This window comes from Scophthalmus maximus, chromosome 6 (assembly GCF_022379125.1).
Source record: "Scophthalmus maximus strain ysfricsl-2021 chromosome 6, ASM2237912v1, whole genome shotgun sequence".
Classification (NCBI taxonomy): domain Eukaryota; kingdom Metazoa; phylum Chordata; class Actinopteri; order Pleuronectiformes; family Scophthalmidae; genus Scophthalmus; species Scophthalmus maximus.
In genome coordinates, this window is record NC_061520.1 from 25,677,391 (window position 1) to 25,686,065 (window position 8,675).

The window sequence follows — 8,675 nt, forward strand, 5'->3', positions numbered from 1 at the left end:
CTCGGCGGCAGCGTGGTAGACCCGCAGCGACAGGATCTAACTTAGCTGAGAAATAGGCCACTGGTCGGGGTCTGTTGCCGTGTCGTTGCAACAGAACGGAGGTCGTGCACCGGTTGCGCTCGTCTACAGCCTGTGTAAAAGGCTTGTGTGGGTCGGGCAGCCCCAGCGTCGGTGGGGATTGCAGAGCCACTTTCATGTCGATAAAGGCGCGCTCAGCGGAAGGGGTCCAGATAACAGATGCGTGGGAGGAGAGACCTTGGCCATGTATCATAGCGTTGAGTGGAGCCTCAATCTGAGAATAACTAGGGATGAAACATCTGCAATAGGAGCACATGCCTAGAAAAGGACATCAATTGTTTCTTTGTCTGAGGTGTGGGCAGATTTGCGATGGCAGAAATGCGCTTGGGGGAGAGAGTTTTACCCTCTCCAGGAATCTGATGTCCTAAGAAACACACTTCCTCCTGCACAAACTGTCATTTAGACAAACTAGCCTTGTGCCCTTTGGCAGCCAGGTGGTGCAATAGTTTGACAGTGTCTTTTTCGCATTGCTGTTTGGTCGGGGCAGCGATCACTATGTCGTCAACATACTGGAGCAGCGCTGAACCTGGAGTGAGCTGGAGTGGATCCAAGCTTTCTTTCAGCGCTGTGTTGTAAATGGTCGGTGATTCAGTATAGCCTTGACACAGACGAGTGAAAGTGTAAGGATTGCCATTGAAATTAAAGGCGAACCAAAACTGTCTGTCTTTAGCAACGGGAACACTGATTAAGGCGTTAGAGAGATCAACCACAGAAAACCACTTTGCTTCAGCTGGAAATTGAGACAGAATGGTGTAAGGTTTGGGCACATCTGGTGCTCTCACATGAACTGCTGCATTTACTGCTTGCAGATCTTGAATCTCCATTCAGTAGGTTGTCCCTTGTCTCTGATTTTCTTTACAGGAAAGATCGGCGTCCTGACGGGCGAGTCTGGGCGGGGGACAATTACTCCAGCCTGCAACAAAGAATCAATGGCCCTCAATGGCCTCTGTCTTTAATGGATACTGATGTTTGTGTGGTCTGAAATCAAATGTTGGTGTGATGACCACCGCTGGGCGTTCCTGATGTGTCCCACGTCATACTTATGTGTGGCCCGCAGTGAGGAAGGAACTTCCTGTAAGGCTGTGGGGAGAGGGGAGACCTCAAGGAGATAGTTAGAAAGAGTCGGGGCATCATTGTCATCAATCAGACACACATCTCTCAGTGTTACTGTACTCAGCTCGAAAGGTTCCTTATAAATGCCATGCAAAGGAGAATACATGACCTTTGCACTCGAAGTCGGCTCCCAGTCAGTTATAGTTTGACAAAAGGCCACAAAAGCACGTGTGTCGCTCCACTGATCGTCCTTGGCTTTGCACAGGTAGATGTGTGGGGAAGAGAACATCACTTGAAACAAAGGACGCTGTTGAGGAGATGTTGAGGGAGACGGAAACTGCGCATCTGTGAGTTTCCCAGAACAAAGTAGAGCACGTCAGAGAGTCAGGTCTGCCCTGAAAGAACAATGTTTCAAAGTCAGGGTCAGGTTCAAGAGACGCATGCGCAGTCAGCTAACGAGTGCACTCGAGATTTAGCTTCGTCTACAATTTTCTGTCCCAAAGTCAGAGGAACGTCCCATTTGTAGATAAAGAGGGAGTCACCTGTGGACTCGTTAAATATGGTGGGTGAGGTAGACTGGCCAGTTCTTATCACTGCTAAACCTGTGGGAGTGGATGTCAAACTTATACCAAATGCCAACATTAAGTCTCTACCCATCAGATTGATTGGACAGCATGGAGACCACAAAAACGAATGTTTGAGTGACATCGTGGGTCGTGGGTCATTAGGATCTGTGTGCGAGCATGAGAGTGGGACAGTATGACACTCGTTTGTTGTGGAGCCAGACGCACCCACGGAAAGAACATATCTGCCACTCAGTTTGGGATTTGGTAGTTTTTCCATTTACCACAAGATCTACTTCAGGCATTGTTGTATAAGGCTGTGATGTGTATTTAGCATAGGCGTGTAAAACTGGAGTTTTTCTTCCTCCTGTTTGAAAAATGCAAAGGCTGATAACAGGAGTCTGTGTTGTTCAGCTGTGATGTGTGTGTGTATGTTGTCAGTGGAGCAAGCGTGTCTTCATTGCATGAGCTGTGTGTGTGTGTGTGTGTGTGTGTGTGTGTGTTTCACTTCCCTTCTCTGTAGCCTCTGCCGGCAGGCAGGCTGTCTCCCCCTCACACGCCCCTCCGCCATCCTCGTCTGTCAGTCAGTCAGAGGGGCGACCACCTCGTCTCGCCCCTCTTGCGGCCGAATCGCGTCCCCGAGGGCAGTCTTTGGCCCAGTGTCCCTTCTGACGGCAAATGCAACGAGTGTCTCTGTCCACGGGTGGGAAAATCCGCCGAGACCCTCTCTGTCCCCTGTTGCCGTACCCTCTGCTGGGGCGTCCTCTTCCGCCTCGTCTTTGAAACGGCGGGCGGTGTGGATTTGGTTGTGGGCCGTTGGTGTCCTGTCCTCCAGCCATTTGTCCCACAGCTTGAACCCATACGGAGGTGGGCGCTGTGAAGCTCGTTGGACTTTCGACATGCCGCTTTCTCTGTGTTTTCATTGAGGTACTTTTGAGCGTGTACAGCGTATTTCTTGATTTCACTTTAGCGGGCGTCTTGCCAGCCTACAAGATACGCCTCCACGTACTTTCTAATCGGAGTGCTGAGTCCGATGAGGAAACCCTGCCTGAAGTAGGCCTCCCCTCCCAGAGACTCGCAGTGTTCCCCCAGTCGGCGGGTTCCTCCATGCCGATGTTCTCGTTGAACAAGGCGTGAAATCGTTGATAAAAGGCTTCCTCTGATTCCCCGTCTTCCTGCTTGCAGGTGGCAATTTTTCTCGTGTTTACTTTAAATGGGGAAAACCTCTCTGACACCTCGGCAGAGTTCACTGAGGGGCCGTACGATATGGTCGATCAGCTTGGTCAGTCCAGATGGCTTGGCGCAGTCGGTCTTCACCAGCTGTGGCCTGCGCTGATTTTGGCGAAGTGAGCGACGGCCACGTGCAAAACTAAAAGTCTGCGCAGCTCAGGCGTCGTTGGCATAAGTTCTGCACCAAATGCCGTGGGACTTTCGGTGAGTTTAGTGCCTGAGAGTGCCGCGTTAGGCAGGTGTTTCATCGCTCTTTTCATGTCCACTTCTGTCAGCGGTCTGTGGACCAGACTTGGCCCCGCTGGATGGGGATGGGGAGGAGGGGAGCATGTGTTGAGGAGAGGGCCGCCATGACCTGTCAAAGGGGGATACATACAAGAGGCAGTGTGTGAATCAGTTTTTAACTGTGTTGACGCCCTGGCGAGTTGGCGATTTTCTCTTCTCTCACATTCACATTGCCATGATGTGGCATTTGGTTTGTAATTCTATTTCCCGTAAATCCGGGAAATAGAAATTGATTTTTTTTTCCTCTGGACCGCGTTATCCTATCATTATGTCAACTATGGGACCCTCGGGAGGGGCTTCCTCCCTACTTCCATTGCCTCCCATGGTGAGGTGGCTCTTTCTTCTTAGCGCTTTACTTGTAGACACAGTCGTCACCGTGAATCTTGGATCTGTTTACTTCAGGCACGATCAAAGATAAAAGCCTTATACAATAATTGCACAGATAAAAATCTCATACCATAAATGCATAAACAAATATATGCGGGTCAAAGGACTTCGCTGTGTAGTTATCACACAACCCCCCTTGTTTTCCTGGCATATATCATCTGGTCAAAGGACTTCGCTGTGTGGTTCTGTCAGTCACATATAGTAGAGAAGGCAAATTCAATCGTATCCTACAGCCAACTTTGTTTTCCTGGTCCCACAGTTGAGATAAGACAGTCTATAATTTTTACTTGGTCCAAAACAGTCATATAAAAAATTCCAAAATAGGAATAAATTTGCTTTGTTTTAAATGAATCAGATTTCAACTCCTCACAAGTTTTGAAGATAATCCTTTCGTCTAGGATCGCTGTGAGGTCGATCGGTCCATCCTCGAACGTCAGTCCTCTCGTCTCAGAAATGTCTTTTAGATGAGGTAGAGGCAGAATCCGATTCTGATTCTGGTGGCCGTTCACCGACGTCCTCGGAGCCCCGACGGACCCTCAAGCGATCCCACTTCTGACACCAAGTTTGTCGTGGAAAATCTTTCGTAAAGATTCTTTGAACAAAGTGGATTTCGTCTAAGTATTCTATTCTGTCGCGAGCAGAAGGCAAACAGGTTTCACAGAGCACACAGGGGAGTCTGAAAAAGTGCTCTCTGAGGTTTGTCTTCAGCAGAGCTTTATAGTGATAAGACAAAGAGGAGTTTCCAGTGATAGAGGTCTGCCCACAAGCAGTGAGGTCTGCAAAAAGATATATGGAGGAGGTCAAGGTAAGGGAAGAGTGTAAGGATATATGGCAGAGGATGGGAGTATGACAGGGAATGGGGGCAGGGGGTAGGTAATGGAGGAATTTAAAGGGAGGCATAAGCTATCAGGTTTTCACAGAACAGTGCATGTGATATAGAACTATGAATCACAGTATAAAGTATATGTAACACAGTATATAGAATATTTTCTATTACAAGTCTCAAATATTATTAATCATCACCATTAGGTGTGGTTCTCTTCGGATGAGCGGCACATCCCGCATCAGGGGGCCAACTTGCGGACGTGTGTCTTCCTGCGTAGACCACTCTGCCGTCTGCTGTAAATGAATAAGCAGCAACAGACCAGATGTAATGAGGATTACATGGATACATAATAAAAGTAACTATGATCTGCCCAGATTACATTTATAAAATTGTGTAATAAGAGTATGTCTCTAAAATATGGATGTTTTGAAATCGTGAACCTTTTTTTAATCGTAACTGATGTTATTTACAAATGAGAAATGTGTCTGACAGACAGGGTTTCTTGTGGAATGCACAAAATTTGAATATTGAGTATGCATAATAATTTTTATTTGCAATCAAAATGTTTTGAAACGTTTCAAGAGGGGGAAAAAAAGAAGAACTCAAAATGTTGTGCTGTACATATTTCCAACGGTTGATTTGGACATTATCCAAAAATACTTACATAATATTTCAACGGATTACTTTACTAATTCCAAAATGAGCCATGTCATTCGTTATTCAGTTACTGACTACATTTCACAATAATCTGATCCAGCCCTGGTCAGATCATGAACATTTATTCTCAGACACACTAGTGAGCATTAAACAATAAATTCTCATTTGCTTCACTTGCCTCATTAAAGCCCGTCGGCCTCTCGTCATCGAATGAAAGTGGTCACAAGAGCCCGCAGCAGCTCACGGATTTAGGAGCAGATAGTTTTATGTTCACTATTTTTAACTAAGTTTTATGACAGATAAATCGTTTAGGTTATCAGACCAATAGGTTTTTTTCCTCCCTTGCATTTCTACTATAAGAACTAAACTGTCGTGTGAATGATTGTTCGGCCTTGGTGGAAGGTACACACTCCACTTTATTATATATATAGTGTTACAACCAGTCTGACAGTGCTTGAATAGAACAAATGTGTAACAGGGTAGACCTATATCATTTTTTTCTCTCTCCACTGTCTCCAAGTGTCGGGGATTGTGGGAACTGTCGGGTTTATTGTGAGGTCTTGACATCACTGTGTAAAGTGCCATGACATAATGTATATTGTGTAATGTAAATGTAATTAATGAGAACATTTTTATTTGCACAAGAGAACATGTACAATCTCAGGAGCAGTTTGTCCAGTCACACTTTGTGGCTGTATTTCTGGGGACCCAAGTGGTGCAATTTGGACGTGACACATTTAATATTATTAATCTTTGAAAAGAAAATAGGAAAGCAAACATCGCTCCCTCTTTGCAGCAGCAGGGCACAGGCACTGCAATACTTGGCCGATCAGAAACTCTAACATGACCCGAGGCATGTTGCCATGGTAATTTCCCGAGTTTTTGTTCGTGGTTAACTCTGTGGTTACCTGTTTAACCCCCCTGCCCAAGCCCACAAGAACCCAATCGATGTGGGCGTGAGGAATGTGAGAGGATCACTCGGCAGGGGAGGGAGTTAAGAGACCAACAGAAACCAACGAGACCATGATGAAGATCTTTATGAAAGATACATTCATTATCTTTGACGACTTTCAGTTCTTTCAGAACTTGATTTACGTGTTTATTGGAAACATAGAGCAGGAGAACGAGATCCGAGACAAGAGACTGGGGACGCATTCTGATGCCAGGTGTGGACTATCGTAAAAGCTTTCCACTTGTGATCGCATCAACCAACACACTGGGTCTGAACAGGGCCGTACTGTACAGGGGCAAGTTACAGTGCAGACGGGTAAACCGGTCAAAGTGTTCCTCTTTGTAGCAGTTGGCGTTGACATTGTGGGCAGGCCACCACAATGTCTGTGAAACACATTCACACTATCAGATCACCTGATACGGGTATGAACAGAATCTTAGATGCATCTAGATGCCAACGCCTGCAGTCACTTCCTTGTGACTGACGCTTTTGTCCAGGAGAAGACGATACCTTTGGCATCTCGGCCGTCACTGCCCATCTTCTCCAGGCTTCCAGCTCAACTCCCCCCCACCTAGTGGTAGGCTCTTTCTGCTTCCTCCCCCCAAACCCCGAGCAGCTTTTCTCTCCTTTTCTGCTCTTCACAGGGCTGTCAACTGGATATACAGTCAAGCCCGAAATTATTCATACCCCTGGCAAATTTTGACTTAAAGTAAGTTTTTTGTTGATTGGAAATGACACAGGCGTCTCCCAGAAGATAATAAGACGATGTACAAGAGGCATCATTGTGGAAAAAAATATTTCTCAGCTTTTATTTACATTTGAACAAAAAGTGGCATGTCCAAAATTATTCATACCCTTCTCAATAATCAATAGAAAAGCCTTTATTGGATATATTACAGCAATCAAACGCTTCCTATAATTGCTGACAAGCGTTTTGCATGTCTCCGCTGGTATTTTTGCCCATTCATCTTTAGCGATGAGCTCCAACTCTTTCAGGTTTGAGGGTCTCCTTGCCATCACCCTGATCTTTAGCTCCCTCCACAGATTCTCAATTGGATTCAAGTCAGGACTCTGGCTGGGCCACTGCAAAACGTTAATGTTTTTGTCCGCTTACCATTTCTTCACCACTTTTGCTGTGTGTTTTGGGTTGTTGTCGTGCTGAAATGTCCACTGGTGACCAAGGCCAAGTTTGGCCTTGGGCACCCCCCCAAATGCATCAGGTTCCCACCACCATGTTTGACAGTGGGGGTGGTGTTCTCCTTTTTTACGCCAAATGAAGGACACATCATTGTGGCCAAACAATTCAATTTTTGTTTCATCTGACCATAAAACAGAAGACCAGAAGTCTTCTTCTTTGTCCAGATGAACATTTGCAAAGGCCAAGCGGGCTTTTGTGTTCCTTATCTGGAGAAGTGGCGTCCTCCTTGGTCTGCGTCCGTTGAACCCAGCAGTGTGCAGCGTCCGTTGGACTGTCTGCCTTGAGACGTTGCTACCAGCAGAGCCCAGATTCACCAGGATGGCCTTGGATGATGGTGATCCTTGGATTCTTTTTCACCTCTCTCACTGTCCTCCTGGCCAGCACAGGAGTCACTTTTGGCTTCCGACCACGTCCTCTGAGATTTTCCACAGTGCAGAACGTCTTGTATTTTTTAATAATACTTTGCACTGTAGCCACTGGAACTTGAAAACATTTAGATATGGCCTTATAGCCCTTTCCTGACTTGTGAGCAGCCACAATGCGCAGCCGCAGGTCCTCAGTGAGCTCCTTTTTCTTAGCCATGACTGTCCACAAACCAACTGCAGAGAGCTGCTGTTTTTCACCTGTTGAGTTGATTCAAACAGCTATTCCCAATGAATCAGGGTAAATAAGATGCTTTAGACCAGCTTGGAGTATTTGGAATGGTATAGAACTTTGGATTTTCCCATAGACTGTGATAGTTTGCAAAGGGTATGAATAATTTTGGACATGCCACTTTTTGTTCAAATGTAAATAAAAAAATTTTTTTTACACAATGATGCCTCTTGTACATCGTCTTATTCTGTTCTCTTCCCTGTGTCATTTCCAATCAAGAAAAAACTCGCTGGTTGAATAAAAGTAACTTTAAGTCAAAATTTGCCAGGGGTATGAATAATTTCGGGCTTGCCTGTATCTAGGCCTGCCACCATGGCACTGTTGGACCAGGTCCTGTTGGCCATCCTCACGAGGCATGTCCGCATTCTTCTTGCCATGGGACCATTTCAATCAGGGTTATTCCCTACACGTCCTCTGACAATACGAAGATGCCAGGCCTCAGGGGTATTTGGACACCCGGGGAACATCTCTTTCCCGGGTTCCCCTCCCATCTGCCAGGAATGTGTCTGCAGCGGGGCGACCGAAGCTCCTCTCAAAGGATCTGACACCGGTTTCCGTCTCTCCTGCTCCAGGATGTCGGCCAACGCTCTGGGAAACTGTTTGTGCTACCACCCGTGTCTCCCTCTGCCTCAGGTAGATCCTGACAGCATTGCACAGTCCTGTTTGTCCACTGTGTTGGGACTGAACAGCAGACGATAAAATCAAATCTGAATTACTTACTTTGTTGTTCTGAGTAAGAAAAGCATTTGTCTGTCCTGTGGCGACCCTAAACTCTCGCTTATCTTTGTGTGT